This window comes from Rhinopithecus roxellana, chromosome 20 (genome assembly GCF_007565055.1).
Source record: "Rhinopithecus roxellana isolate Shanxi Qingling chromosome 20, ASM756505v1, whole genome shotgun sequence".
Lineage (NCBI taxonomy): Eukaryota > Metazoa > Chordata > Mammalia > Primates > Cercopithecidae > Rhinopithecus > Rhinopithecus roxellana.
Genome location: NC_044568.1, coordinates 64,076,707 through 64,091,278, shown reverse-complemented (window position 1 = coordinate 64,091,278; position 14,572 = coordinate 64,076,707). Strand labels below are relative to the sequence as shown.

At 52.8% G+C, this 14,572-nt stretch overlaps 1 protein-coding gene across 1 annotated transcript in view; it reads left to right on the top strand.

Annotated features, from left to right (window-relative positions):
• The first annotated feature begins 5,581 nt into the window (after positions 1-5,581).
• The window catches only part of ST3GAL2 (ST3 beta-galactoside alpha-2,3-sialyltransferase 2), a 60,864-nt gene continuing 51,873 nt past the window's right edge, over positions 5,582-14,572 (top strand). The window contains exon 1 of the mRNA XM_030924910.1: positions 5,582-5,787. The gene's annotated coding sequence lies outside the window, so the exon portion shown is untranslated. The remainder of the gene's footprint in view (positions 5,788-14,572) is intronic.

Here is a 14,572-nt window from a genome sequence, read left to right as displayed (position 1 = left end):
CGTGTTAGCCAGGATGGTCTCGATCTCCTGACCTGGTGATCCGCCCGTCTCGGCCTCCCAAAGTGCTGGGATTACAGGCTTGAGCCACGGCGCCGGGCCGACCTGTCTCTATTTTAAAAACAAAAGAAAATTAGCTGGGCATGGTGGTGCGTGCCTGTACTTCCAGTTCAGGAGGCTGAGGTGGAAGGATCCCTCGAGCCCAGGAGTTCGAGGATGCAGTGAGCCACGATCACACCACTGCACTCCAGCCTGGGTGAGACAGCAAGACCTCGTCTCTAAAATGAAAAAAAAAGTTGGTAAGAACAGATTTTAATTTGTAATACACTATTGCAATAGGGAAGAGGGTCCAGTGTGAACTTGGCCCAACTTTGATTTGTACAGAAGTGACTGGGAATTTAAATTTATTTTTTAGAGATGGGGTCTTGCTATGTTGCCCAGGCTGGTCTCAAACTGCTGTCCTCAAGTGATCCTGCCACTTCGGCCCCCAGAGTAGCTGGGATTACAGGCACAAGTCAGTGAGTCTGGCAAGATAACTTGTGTTTTTTGTTTGTTTTATGACAGAGTCTTGCTCTGTTGTCCAGGCTGGAGTGCAGTGGTGCGATCTCAGCTTGTTGCAACCTCTGCCTCCCAGGTTCAAGTGATTCTCCTGCGTCAGCCTCCCAAGCAGCTGGAACGACAGGCACCCACCACCACGCCTGGTTAATTTATATATTTTTAGTAGAGATGGGCTTTCGCCATGTTGGCCAGGCTGGTCTCGAACTCCTGACCTTAAGTGCTCCGCCTACCTCAGCCATCCAAAGTGCTGGGATTACAGATGTGAGCCACTGCTCTCAGCCGAAACACTTTAAAACTTGTCTTTCAGAGTGGATGAAGGAGTAGGGAAGGTGGCAAGCAGGGGTTCGGTAGAGTCAAGGACATGAAAAATTGCAAAGGATCGGGCAATGTACAGCTCTGTCCACTAGCTGGCAATTATTGAAGTTAGGATTCTATCCTCCCACATCATCCTTCAGGATGATGACATTCAAGGAATGGCTTTCAGGTCCTTGAGAAAGACACTCTTGAGTTGTAGAAGATACTTATACATCTCAAAGGATCAGAGAAGGAATTCACAATTGTGAGCCCTTTTTAGTAAATGCTCTGAGAAAGTGTAGCCGGAGCCTATGGTTGGGTGTTGCCTGGAACAGTCAATTCTTTCCGCAGTGGCGGGCTTTCTCAGGCAGGCACTTTATGTGGGATTGGGTCATGCTAAGATGTGACCTTGAACTGTTAGAAACTATATTAGTGTTTAAGTCTTTTTTTTTTTTCCTGAGACGGAGTCTCACTCTGTTGCCCAGGCTGGAGTGCTGTGGTGCAGTCTCTGCTCACTGCAACCTACACCTCCTGGGTTCAAGCAATTCTCTGCCTCAGCCTCCCCAGTAGCTGGGATTACGGGTGCCCGCCACCATGCCCCACTAATTTTTTGTATTTTCAGTAGAGACAGAGTTTCACCATCTTGGCCAGGCTGGAAGAGTTCAGGCCACCCCTGAACTCCTGACCTCGTGATCCACCCACCTTGGCCTCCCAAAATGCTGGGATTACAGGCGTGAGCCACCGCACCCAGCTTTCTTTTCTTTTTTATAACTAGAGATAGGGTTTTTCCATGTTGCCTAGGCTGGTCTCAAACTCCTAAGCTCAGACAATCTATGTGCCTAGGCCTCCTAAAGTGCTGGGATTACAGGCGTGAACCACCATGACCGGCCTTTGTAGAAGCCTTTTAATGTGGAGGGAGAAGGGTGGGTAAAATCACTTGAGTTGAGAGTCTGTACGTGTTTTTTTGTTTGGTTGGTTTTTGTTTTGTTTTGTTTTGTTTTTGAGACGGAGTCTCACTCTGCCGGTCAGGCTGCTGTGCAGTGGCACGATGTCGACTCACTGCAGCCTCCGCTCCCCTCCAGGTTCAAGCTGTTCTCCTGCTTCAGCCTCCTGAGTAGCTGGGATTACAGGCGCCTGCCACCACGCCCGGCTAATTTTTGTACTTTTAGTAGAAACAGGGTTTCACCATCTTGGCCATACTGGTCTTGAACTCCTGACCTCATGATCCATCTGCCTTAGCCTCCCAAAGTGCTGGGATTACAGGCGTAAGCCACCATGCCTGGCCCTTTTTTGTTTAAGACAGAGTCTCACTCTGTTGCCCAGGCTGGAGTGCAGTGACAGGATCTCAGTTCACTGTAACCTCCACCTCCCAGGTTCAAGCAATTCTCATGCCTCAGCCTCCCAAGTAACTGGGATTATAGGCACGCACTACCACGCCCAGCAAAGTTTTGCATTTTTGGTAGAGACAGGCTTTCATCATGTTGGTCAGGCTGGTCTTGAACTCCTGGCCTCACGTGATCCACCTGCCTCAGCCTCCCAAAGTGCTGGGATTACAGGCATGAGCCACAGTGCCCAGCCTATTTTTTTAGTATATGCTAAACAAGGGGTGGATTATTCATGAGTTTGCTGGGAAAGGGGTGGGCAATTCCCCAAAGTAAGGGTTCCTCCACTTTTTTTTTTTTTTTTTTTTTTTTTTTGAGACGGAGTCTTGCTCTGTCGCCCGGGCTGGAGTGCAGTGGCCGGATCTCAGCTCACTGCAAGCTCCGCCTCCCGGGTTCACGCCATTCTCCTGGCTCAGCCTCCCGAGTAGCTGGGACTACAGGCGCCCGCCACCTCGCCCGGCTAGTTTTTTTTTTTTTTTTTTGTATTTTTAGTAGAGACGGGGTTTCACCGGGTTAGCCAGGATGGTCTTGATCTCCTGACCTCGTGATCCGCCCGTCTCGGCCTCCCAAAGTGCTGGGATTACAGGCTTGAGCCACCGTGCCCGGCCGTTCCTCCACTTTTTAGACCATATAGGTTAACTGCCGGGTGTTGCCATGGCATTTGTGAACTGTCATGGCACTGGTGGGAGTGTCTCTTAGCATGTTAATGCATTCTAATTAGCATGTAATGAGCAGCGAGGATGACCAGAGGTCACTTTCGTCACCATCTTGGTTTTGGTGGGATTTGGCCAGCTTCTTTACTGCCACCTGTTTTATCAGCAAGGTCTTTGTGACCTGTGTCTTGTGCAGACCTCCTATCTCATCCTGCGACTTAGAATGCCTTAACCTTTAGGGAACACAGCCCAGGAGGTCTTGGCCTTATTTTACCTAGTCCCTATTCAAGATGGAGTTGCTCTGGTTCAAATGCCTCTGATACTGGGATTATAAGCTTGAGCCACTGAGCCCAGCCAAGAGTCTGTAGTTTTTATGGGCCAAGATTGAAGCCTAGTTGAGAAGGGGGCTTGGCGAAGCTTGTCTAGAGTTTGGTCAAGGAGTTTGGTCAGCTGACAGGTGGAAGAGTCTGGGTTCCTCCTGCTTGAGGGTGATGCTTGCTAAGCTTTCTTTTCAGCAGTTTGTAGCTGCAAGAACAGCAGAATAATAGGTAGTAAGAAGGGCCCACCTGGGTCAAAATGAGAACCATTCTTGGCTGGGTGTGGTGCTGGCACTTTGGGTGGCCAAGGTGGGCATATCACTTGAGGTTAGGAATTCCAGACCAGCCTGGCCAACGTAGTGAAACCGTGTCTCTATTAAAAATACAAAAATTAGCCAGGTGTGGTGGTGCATACCTGTAATCCCCGCTGCTCTGGAGGCTGACGCACAAGAATCACCTGAACCCCGGAGGCACAGATTGCAGTGAGCGGAGATCATGCCACTGCATTCCAGCCTGAGCGACGTAGCAGGACTCTGTCTCAAAACAAATAAACAAAAAGAATGAGAACCTTTCTCAGTACCTGACAAGCCAGGAATCTACTGCCCCACCTCCCACTTCCCCAGCCTGTCTTAGGCCATAGCCCACCCAGAGGTAGCAGACAGTAGTAAACTGACCTTGTCCTAGGGGTTTGATATTACAAATCCTGGCTTGTATCCATGGCTTGGAAGGTAGCACCAGGCATGCCCCTGCTGCCCACCTTGCACGAGAAAAACCTTCCCAGCTTTAGGGGGAATTTCAAGGGGTAAGGCCTGGAACACCTGCAGGCAGATGGCCCAAGTAGTATCTTCCTTTAGGGAGTGTACTGATTTACTGCTATTAAAGACAGCATTCCTGGCAGAGCACAGTGGCTCACATGCGTAATCCCAGCACTTTGGGAGGCTGAGGCAGGAGGTTCGCTTGAGCCCAGCCTCGGCAACATGGGAAGTTTGAGACCAGCCTGGGCAACATGGGAAAACCCTATCTCTACAAAAAACACAAAATTTAACCGGGTATGGTGGCACATGCCTGTAGTCCCAGCTACTCAGGAGGCTGAGGTGGGAGGATCTGTTGAGTCTGGGAGGTGGAGGCTGCAGTGAGCCGTGATCACGTCACTGCACTCCAGCCTGGGCGACAGTGAGACCTTGAGCAAAAACAAAGAGCATTCCTGTGCTAAACTGGACTAGACTGGGACCCTGCCTTCCCGGGTTTGGCTCTTCAGGGCCATTATTAATTATCCCACAGAAGGGCCATCCTTGAAAGAGGATACCGGTGTGCTAGCAGCAAACACCAACAGCAGAGGTTATCAGGTTATCAAAGTAGTAACCGGCAGCATGAGTAACACCTGGAAACGGGGTAGCAATGCCAATTCTGGGGCCTGCCCTAGAGCTAAAAGAACCAGAAGCTGAGAGTGAGGGCAGCAATCTGCGTTTAAACAAGCTCACCAAGAGGATCCCATACACACCAAAAATTCAGAACCACTTTAGCCTCACCTCAGCCTGTTGGAGGGCGAAACTGCGGTCCACCTGGAGTTTCATAAAGGTTTTGAACTAGGTGCGGAAGTTAGGGAAAGGATGAGCTAAGAAAAGACATGCCAAAAATTTAAAATGCATTCACTTTGCCCTCAACAGTAGGAAGCTACGGGCATCTAAGAGAGAGCCTGCGATGGGAGATGCCCCCGTGGATGAGGAAACAACAGACACTCTGCCCCCTTTTCCTCTTTTCCCGGGTGGGGAATACAAAGTCCAGCGAGGCCAAACCCCCGCCTGCACCGCTGATGGGGTCTCTCTCCCCTGGGGCCAGGGCGCAGCGTCCCCACCGCAGCTCGGGATTTCAGAGCCCGGGCGTGAAGCCAAGCTGGCCTCAGGTCGCGGCTCTTTGAAAGCGCGAGTGGGAACAGTGCCCTCCGGCCGGGCTCGTCCTCAGCTGGCCACAGTAGCATCTGAGAGGCGTCCTCGGCTAGTGTGCACCTCCCTGGAAACCCATGTATCCGACCCGGCTCGGGGCCGTCTGCTCCAGCCGCCCGAGCCTGGCCTTCTGAGAATGAAGACTTCCCATCCCCCTCCTTCTCCCCTCCTGCGGGGCGGACCCCCTGAGCCCCAGCGAAACTACAAAGCCCACAATCCCTGGGGTGCGCGCGCTGTCTTCTGGGAGATGTAGTCCTGGACGCGGGGCGCCCCCAGCAGCCCAGCGCCGCCTGGACTCCATATCCCAGCATGCCGGCGCGCGTGCGGGGGGCGGAGGGAGGGAGAAACGGAGAGGATGTGAATGGGGTGGGGGCAGTCGCCCCTGTCCCCCACCCTTCCCTTCAAGCCGGGCAGGGGTGGGGGGAGGGGCCGGGCTGAGGCGGCGGCGGCGGCGGCGGCGGCGGCGCTCGGGTAGGGCTGGGCCAGGCAAGGGCGGGACTAGCCCACGGCGGGCGGACAAGAGAGCCGCGAGCTAACGGGTCCGGACGCCGGCGGCGGCAGCAGCGGCGACGGCTTTCTGCGCGGGCGGAGGCGGCGGCAGGAGCGGCGAGTATGGCCCGCGCAGCGCCGGGCGCTGACTGAGGTGCGCGGGCGGGATGAGGGCGGGCGGGATGCGGAGCGCCCCGGGCCCCCGGCTGCCCAGACCTCCCATGCGCGGGCAGCTGGCGCGGCCCAGCGGCCCAGACCGGCCCGGTCCAGCCCGGCAACTTCCCCCGGGCCGGGGCGCCGGGCTCCCTCGTGTAGGCGGGGGTCCGCGCGCGTTGGCCTCATTCCGGATCCCCGCCTTCTGCTCTGCACGTCCAGCCGCTCCCAGCCTCCCAGGGCTCCCGCTCCGCTCCTTTGCCGGTAGCCTCCAGCCCCTGCCCTCGGAAGAGCTCCCTGCCCTGGTCCCGACTTCCATTCCACTCCCTAGTTCGTACCCCTAACCCCTGGCTCTCCCGGCCTCTGCTCCACCTGGGAGATCCCGGCCCCACTCTTGGCCTGAGCCTGTCTGCCCCATCAGCACCTCTCTCCTCTCTCCCCTGTGATCTTTCCCCTACCTGGCACTGCCCCCTAACCACCCTCAGTGGCCCAGTTCTCACGGCTCGACCTTCCTACTTTAGGGAAACTGAAGCACCGCGAAAGCCAGAAACTTGGCCAGTGCTCCAATCCCGTGGAGGCTGGCCTGAACCCCGTCTCTCCTCTCCCCTGTTCCTTCTCTGCCTTGGAATGGAAGTCATTTCTTCCCCCCAGTCATTACCCTGTGACTGGACCAAACTTCCACCCCCCGCTACAGCTCTGGGCTGAGCTCACCACCCATTGCTTGCTTGCTCAAGTTAGCCTTGCGAGTTATCTTTTGCCAACTGCATCCACCTCACGTCTCCCATCTTGCCTCTTGCTTTACAGCTGCGTAAAGGAGCGGAGGACTGAGTTAAAAGTGGTGTTGGAGAAAGGGGCTAGAGAGGTGCTGGGGCAGGCAGGGACCTGGGGCCTCTTTTCAGTCAAAGCCTCCAAGGGGGTACACGCACTCTGGGGCCTCTGGCCAGTAACTCACACTCCTGCCTCGTCTTTGGGACGGATGTTTGGAAGCTGGTTGGCCACCCCTTCCTTGCCCGGTGGGCTCTGAAGCCTCTCTGAGGTGGAAGGTATCCCTGGGTTTTAGAGAGATGGTGGCATAAGAGGAGGCTGGGAGACCACACCCCTAAGCTTCATCTTGCTTCTGCTGCTAACTTTGGAGGGGTTGCCCTTTCAGGGAGGGATGCCTGCTGGCTGCCCTGATCTCTCTGTGGAGGAAGGCACAGAGTATGTGGGCGGTGATCTCAAGTTTTGTCGTGGTGCTCAGGATTTAGAGGGAACAAGGGCTCAGAAGGGTGGCACAGATTTGCCTGTATTATTCAGTTTTTTGTTTTGTCTTCTTCAGATTTTTTTTTTTTGGGGGGCGGGGGTAGGGGGGGCGGAGGAGGATGGTCATCCATTCTACCCCAGTCCCCATTTTCCCAGTGGGATGGGTGGAGGAAGGGAGGGACGGGAGGCTCCAGGAGTTCTGTGGGGTCCTGAAGGAGCAATTTTGATCTGAACCAGATGGTTCACTGCTTCAGCAACCCCCTTCCCAGCCCTCCCCCTTGGCTGTGAATTTGGATGCTTTTAACCTTGTAACTTGAGAATGGAGGAAGGGAGGCCAGGGGGCCAACTGTCTGTGTGGGTGTTTATGTCTGCCTCTGCACCCTTGCTTGCAAGCCTGGCAGGGGCCTGTGGGAGTGACCATGCCTGGGAGTGCATTGTTGTGATGTGCTGTGGCACGCTGATGGCTCCTGGGAACTTTGGGAGTGCAAATCCCAGATAAAGCCAAGCTTCTAAGAGCAATTGGCTATGGTCTCAGGGGAGCATTTCTACTCCAGCCAAGCCTCAGGGTAAGGACCACTCTTCCTGAGAAGGCACCTGAGATTAAGGAGTCTGCAATACCAGGATTGGGGATTTGGGGAGGCTTGATTTTTCCATGTCTATTCTTGGCAAAAGAAGACCTGAGGGGTAGGGTCTAGGGAGAGGGATGGGAAATGGATTCTTTTGCGTTGTTCTATACCACATCCTGCCTTATTTTGGCGGTATTTGTGTACTTCATTTTGGCTCTCATTAGACTGTGGATGCTCTTCAAATGTGTCTTCATTTTCTGAAATACCACCACCTGGCTTGGTCCTCAGCACATAGTGGGTGTTCAGTAAGTGAATTACAGCAGAAGGTCTCATGGTTACAGGTTTAGGGAAAGATTCTTCACCCTTGACTGAGAGTCAGAGTCCCCTGGAGAGCTGGTTAAGGCACAGATTGTGTGTGGGGGGGTGACTCCAGAGTTTTATGGTTTAATCTGGGTGAAGCCTATATTTTGCATCTCTCTCCAGCTCCCTAGGGCTAACACTTTGAGAACCACTGGTTTGGGGCCATCACAATTGCTTGAGAGATTAATCCAAGCAGATGTAAAGTCGTTCTTTTTTTTGAGATGGAGTCTCACTCTGTTGCCCAGGCTGGAGTGCAATGACACGATCTCGGCCCACTGCAGCTTCTGCCTCCAGGGTTCAAGCGATTCTCTTGTCTCAGGCTGGTTGGCCACCCCTTCCTGGGGTGACAGGAACCTAGGATTACAGGCATATGCCAGGACACCCAGCTACTTTTTGTATTTTTAGTAGAGACAGGGTTTCACCATGTTTGCTAGGCTGGTTTTGAACTCTTGACCTCAGGTGATAGGTGATCCCCCCGCCTTGGCCTCCCAAACTGCTGGGATTACAGGCGTGAGCCACCGCTCCTGGCCAGAGGTAAAGTCTGTTTTTTTTTTTTTGGGACAGAGTCTCTCACTGCAACCTCCGCCTCCCAGGTTCAAGCGATTCTCCTGTTTCTCCATGTTGGCCAGGCTGGTCTCGAACTCCTGACCTCAGGTGCCCCACCCGCCTCGGCTTCCCAAAGTGTTGGGATTAGAGGTGTGAGCTGCTGCACCCAGCTAGATGTAGTCCTTTTTTTTTTTTTTGAAACGGAGTTTCCCTCTTGTTGCCCAGGCTGGAGTGCAATGGCATGATCTCAGCTCATTGCAATCTCTGGCTCCCAGGTTCAAGCTATTCTCCTGTCTCAGCCTCTCGAGTAGCTGGGGCTACAGGCACCCGCCACCATGCCCGGCTAATTTTTGTATTTAAAGAAATTTTTTTTTATTTTTTGAGATGGAATTTTGTTCTTGTTGCCCAGGCTGGAATGCAATGGCATGATGTCAGGTCACCGCAACCTCCACCTCCCGGGTTCAAGTGATTCTCCTGCCTCAGCCTCCCAAGTAGCTGGGATTACAGGCATGTAACCACCACGCCCATCTAATTTTTTTGTATTTTTAGTAGAGATGGAGTTTCTCCATGTTGGTCAGGCTGGTCCCAAACTCCTGACCTCAGGTGATCTGCCTGCTGTGGCCTCCAAACTGCTGAGATTACAGGCATGAGCCACAGTGCCTGGCCAGCTAGATGTAAAGTCTTAAGAGGGACTTTCTTCCAGCTTACTTCCCCACCAGGCTATTCTGGCAGCTGTACTGGTTTGGCTTTTCTTTCATTCTGATGCTGCCCAGGATTGGTAAAGATTGGAAGGACACTGCCCCACGGTTATTTGAAGGAAGGCCCCACAACCAAGCAGGAAATTTAGGAGCCGTGGCTTTGGAAGAGGGTGACTATGTGGACATAGTGAAGCAAATTGCTGAACTGGGCACTCGTCTGGCCTGTGCCTGTTTCCCCAACCAAATGGGTTGGGGTGCCTGCCAAGTAAAGTCCTACCATGGCTGCACACTAGACAGGATGCCTGGGAGTCTTTGAAATTTAGAAAAGCAGGAGGCATCACTTACATTGTGCTTTGCAGAGCATTTTCCAGCTGTTGTTTTATAGGTCAGTGGAACAGATACAGACTTAGGTAGGGTGACTGAGGAACAGAGAGATACACTGTGGGTCACACAGCGGCCCTGGGACTCCGGATTCCAACGCCAGCGGAGTGACTGCTGAACCAGTTGCTGCTAATAGCTTGAATCATGGCTGCTGTTCATTGAGTGCTTGCTGCCAGCCAGGCACAGTGCTAGGTGCTCTCTGGTGTTAGTGAATCCTCACAGCAACACTGCAAGGCTGGTGTTGTTGCCGCTGCTTTGTAGATGATGAACTGAGACTCACAGAACTTATCAGTCATGCCCAAACAGACAGCAGGAGGATCTGGGATTGAAACTCATGTCTTTCTGCCGCACAGCCCCTGCTCTTAGTTCCTGCTCCTTGTTGTGCTCAACAAACCTTAATTGTCCTTTGGGGTCGTCTGCCCCCAAAAGTCTGAATTTTGTTTGTTTGTTTGTTTTTGAGACAAAGTCTCATTCTGTCGTTAGGCTGGAATGCAGTGGTGTGATCTCGGCTCACTGCAACTTCTGACTTCTGGGTTCAAGCGACTCTCGTGCCTCAGACTCCCAAGTAACTGGGATTACAGGCTCACTCCACCACGCCCAGCTAATTTTTGTATTGTTACTAGAGACAGGGTTTTGCCATGTTGGCCAGGCTGGTCTCAAACTCCTGACCTTGTGATCTGCCCACCTCAGCCTCCCAAACTGCTGGGATTACAGGTGTGAGCCACTGTGCCTGGCCAAGTCTGAGTTTTTTTGAGCCAAGAACTTTGCTGAGTGTTGTGGAGGAGACAGTAATGTCCAAGTTGCTGTCCCCTGGGAGGGGGATAAGACAAGTCCACCAGTAGATCTACAGGGAAGCGGCCAGTTAAAGGAGGTCTAAGTCATCCCCACAGGGGGCTCAGAAAAGGCATTTGGGATGGGTCTCTAAGGGTAGGTTTCCAGGCAGGGCCTGTGGGCTGGAGGGGTGTGCAGGCCAACAGGTACAAAGACAGGCTATCACAAGGCACATTTAGGGAGTTGTCCCTTTTGTCTAGGGACATAGGGGATTTATTTAGAAAGTATTAAGGAATCCTGTTTGGTGGCAAGCAGAAACTTGGCTGTCTTTGGCAGGAAAGCACTTCCTTGGAAAGCTGTGGGAACTATAAAATCAGAGTGATGACTCAGGACCCAGGTCCCCTCCAGGGTCTTGGAGTGGGTACAGCAGGAACCAAAGGCTAGTCTCTTCAGGGAACCGCTGTTGCCAGGATGCATCTGCTCCAGCTGTGCTCAGTCATTTTGTCACCACTTGGGATTCATATCCGAGGGAGGAAATGTCTGGTTGGCCCAACCTGGGCTGTGTTCCCTTGTTCCCTTCCTTGGCCAGTGAAGGGCCGGTGGCATGTTGGGCAGTTCCCTCGCAACCCTGCATCCAAAAGCAAAAGTCTCCAGAAGGAGAGAAAATAGACACTGCAAAAAATCAGTCCAGACAGGTGCTGGATAAGGACTTGAACTGACGGGTGGTGACACAGGGGGCTTTAGTCTGACTAGTTTCTGAGCAGACTGAGGGCAAACCGACAGCACAGTATGGCTGGGTCATAAGGGGACAGGGAGAGGAGGGAGGGAGGAGATGGAGAAGTAGAGTCCAGGTGAGATATCATGCAGGCTGGCACTTGGCAATAGAAGTGGAAAAGAGGGAACAGAGTGTAGAGAGCTTGCAAAAGTAGCTGTTTTCGGAGCAGACACTTGATGGGCTGGGGCTTGTAGTTTCAGTGCCTAATGATGAGAGCTGGTTCCTTTACTGAAATGGGGCAGTCAGGAGGAGGAAGAGTTTAGGAGAAGGTGATGTGGACTTGCTTTGGAGGAGCTGTGTGCTTGTGCTGACCACACAACTGGAATCCTGGTGAGCTGCCTGAGGTTGGGGGCCTTGCCCTGAGGCCGTGGGGCCACTGAGTCCCAGAGACTCTCTAGGTGCTGGAGGCAGCTGGGGCTGTCTGCCAGCTGGGTGCTTTTGCATCTGTTCTGTTTCCACATGCAGCCCGGGATGGGCTTCTCCTCCTTCCCCTTCTGTCCTTTCAGTTTCCATGTCCCAGCTTCCCTCCCACACACCTGAGCCCTTACCAACTAAAGGGCCTGGCCCTGCTTTCTGAAACCGTGTTTTTCTTCCTCTCTGCTCAGAATGCTTGTTAATGGTAAGTCCTCATCAGCTATTAGGGTAGACATCTCCAAGTGACATGTCGCAAGGAGGGGGTCTGAACTTTACCTGCTATCTGGGGGAAATCAGGCTTTTTCTTCCAGTTATGCCATGCTCATCAGGGACCCCTGCCTATGTCCCTAACTAGCCATTTTAGAGTACTTCTTGTTGCTATTTATAAATTATTGTTGTAGTTACAACACATTGTCAAGCTTCCATGTTGCCATTGCGGTCCTTGTGGGGTTCCAGGGCACAGGCTGGGCTTTGGGCAATCCTAGCTTTCCAGCTGAGCCCTGGCGGTTTCCTGCTGCAGAAATCGGTGGGAGGGAGGGAACAGAGTTGTCTTGGGTGGAGGCAGGAGGAGCTATGCTGAAGGGTGCCTTATCCCTGCGAATTCTTAGAGCAGGTCATCTTCCTGGAGTGAAGAGGACTTTCCTTCAATTCAAATATATGTGCTGTTTTACCATCTATTAATGCAGCGAACACTACCGTGTACAATAAGATGAATAAGGGCCAAGGTAAATCTAGAGGAAAAAATGTAATCTTTTAAAATTTTGCCAATCATGCTAAATGGGGCTCTGTCACCTGGGCTAGAATGTAGTAGTGCTGTCATAGCTCACTGCAGCCTTGAACTCTTGGGGCTCAAGTGGTCCTTCCACCTCAGCTTTCTGAGTAGCTGCAACTGCAAGTGTACACTATTTTGTGCCCACCTAAGTTTTTTTCATTTTTTTTTTTTAAGACAGAGTCTTGCTCTGTTGCCCAGGCTGGAGTGCAGTGGCACCATCTCGGCTCACGGCAAGCTCCACCTCCCAGGTTCACACCATTCTCCTGCCTCAGCCTCCTGAGTAGCTGGGACTACAGGCGCCCGCCACTACGCCCGGCTAATTTTCTTGTATTTTTAGTAGAGACGGGGTTTTGCTATATTAGCCAGGATGGTTTTGATCTCCTGACCTCGTGATCTGCCCGCCTCAACCTCCCAAAGTGCTGGGATTACAGGCGTGAGCCACCGCGCCTGGCCATTTTTTTTTTTTTTTTTAAGAGATGGGAGTTTTGCTGTGTTTCCCAGGCTTGTCTTGAACTCCTGGCTTCAAGTCATCCTCCCACCTGGCTAAATTTTATTTGCATGATGGTGATAATTGACACAACACACATAGTTCTGGTATCAGATTTTGAAAACAACCCAGCTTTTTCTTTCGAATGCTATTAGTTTCCAGGTGAATGGGCCCATCCTCCTGGGAGGTGGCATTGTGGGGCTCAGGGGCAGAGAGGGGACCCTGAGGTGTTGAGGCATGACCCAAGTACCTGCTCTGCTTTCTCTCTTGACTGAGCAGTCCTAGCCCTGCGGGCAGGCAGCAACCCCCAGCCTCAGCAGGTCAGCAGCCTTTGGAGGGAGAAAATTGGCAATAAATGTTAATAGCTAATTGGCCTACAGGGAACTACTTTGGTGTGGAAAAATCAACAAGTTATTTATTTGCGTGGCTAAAGGGAACTTAGGGGGACTAGGACTGACAGTGAAGAGGGGAAGGTTAGGAGAGGCACAGGTCGGGGATTGCCCCGCCCTGTCACCCCCTTCTCTCCACCCCTGCTGCCTCCTTCACGCCCCCTCCTTCCTGTCGTCTTCACAGGCTTCCTTTGAGTTTGCAAGGGACATTAGTAGAATGTGGAATCTCCCCTGCCCTGTAAGTCAGGTTTCCCCAATTTTTGTTCCTACCCAAGTTCAGTTAAACACAAAGCACCAGCGATTTGATGCAGGCAGTGAATTGGAACCTGAATTTCAGGGGGAAGTGAAAGTTTCTGTGGGCCTGTGTGGAGTCTGTGTGCTACACAAGAAAAGATGGCAGCAACCAAAGGGAATGAGGCTGTGTGGGAAAGTAAAGGGGGAGGAGAGAACCCCGGCCTTCTTGGTTCCCATCTCTCTTGGGTGCTCTAGGGAGCAATGTGAGTCCCGGATTCGGGTTGCCAGACCACAAGGGAGTTTCTGGGGCCTGGCCCTCTCTCTGTTCCTTCCTGTCTCAGAGGGCTTAGTATTTCCCTGGATTCAGGCCTGTTTAGTGTTTGGCTGTTTCCTGGGGCCTCCAGCATGGCTCAGAGGAGATCCCAGATCCATGGGTAGGAGGAGATGGTGAGGAGAGGAATGGGCACCCACCCTGTTCATGCTCCCCTCATGAAGGGGACCAACATTGGCACTTGCTTACACTGGAAGAGGCTGTGGCATGGGAAGCAGGTCAATGGTTTGTGTCAAGGAGGTGCAGCCCAAGATCACAGTGGTGGCTGTTTGATGAAGGATTTTCCTCAGTGCGAAAAGCGATTTACTGTTGTCCTTAAAGCAGCAGTGGGCAAACTTTTAGAATGAGTGTGAGTTTTAATCTCAAGTGGCAGTGCCCAGCTGTCTGCATTCCTCAGTCCCTTCAGACCTGGCTTAGGTATTTTGGAGGGCATGGTCTTCCACCCATGCTGCCAGTCCTGGCAGTTCCTGCCCGACCTGCATCCCTGGCCATACCCTCCTGCTCATGCTGTGCGGACAGAGTGAGGCCTGCTGGCCCTCTGTTGGCAGCGCAGAGGCCCAGGTGGAGGCCTGGGCTGGCCAAGGGCCCAAGAGCCTCAGGGCAGGTCTGTTTGGTTGTCCTCAAGGGAAAGCAGCTTGTTATTCTCAGGGGGCATGAGGGAGCAGCTGATTTTCACAGTCCAGGGCTTGGTCTGGTTGGAAGCATACAGGATTCTTGCTGCCTTAGCTACCCACAGGGTTTTGGTGCTGTGTGACCCAGGGCAAGTGACTGCCCTTCTCTAAGCCTGGGAGGCCGAGGCGGGCGAATCACCTGAGGTCAG